This window comes from Octopus bimaculoides, chromosome 13 (genome assembly GCF_001194135.2).
Source record: "Octopus bimaculoides isolate UCB-OBI-ISO-001 chromosome 13, ASM119413v2, whole genome shotgun sequence".
NCBI classification, from domain to species: domain Eukaryota; kingdom Metazoa; phylum Mollusca; class Cephalopoda; order Octopoda; family Octopodidae; genus Octopus; species Octopus bimaculoides.
This window is the reverse complement of record NC_068993.1, coordinates 14,457,593-14,458,421: the sequence shown is the minus strand read 5'-3', so window position 1 is coordinate 14,458,421 and position 829 is coordinate 14,457,593.

Sequence of the window (829 nt, the reverse complement as noted above, 5' to 3'; positions counted from 1 at the left end):
TATATATATACATACATATATATACATCTAAATATATATATATATATATATATATACATACATGCATACATGCATACATACATACATACATACATATATATAATATTTTCAAGATTTAATGAAATGACACCAAATGGTAAATGTGACATGTATATACTTCTAACAGAAACGCGTAGTAAATAAGCAAACAAATAGTAAATAATTTTAAAAAGAACGTTTATATACATTTGCATTAAATCTCCATTGTGTACGTTACTCGACTGCTTGCATTCTGTTAGTTCCCATCGTTAGTTATATAGTATTTACCCTATATATAGTCATGCTGTGATGTACATTCATGTAAATTTAAATACTTTAATATACGTAATTTCAAGAGTATACTTTTAACTTGTATAAATTATTACACTGCTTTTACTTATGTATTTCTGATAACTATATGCGATAAATAATTTGTTGTCGATAAAACAGGAAACAAGCTTTAAACTTTTCATTTAATAATGTTGTAATACATTGCTTAATAGCTACAAGACTGATGCAAAATGAAGTAACGTTTACAACGAGTAAATTGTCTGGTTACAATGCTTATACGAAATTTATTAAGATGGACTTAAATTTATAGTCAGCGAAATGTTTCTATTGTGACATATATTTGAAAATAATGAAACGTTAATTTGACATTTCGGAAAATAAAGAGAATTCCAGATTATTATTATAATCGTATTACAGTGTTCGTCTATAAAAGTCGAATTAAGAAGAACCGAACGTACGTTATGTATGAATAAATATGCATGTTTGTGTGAACTTATGTCTGTGTATGCATCAATATATA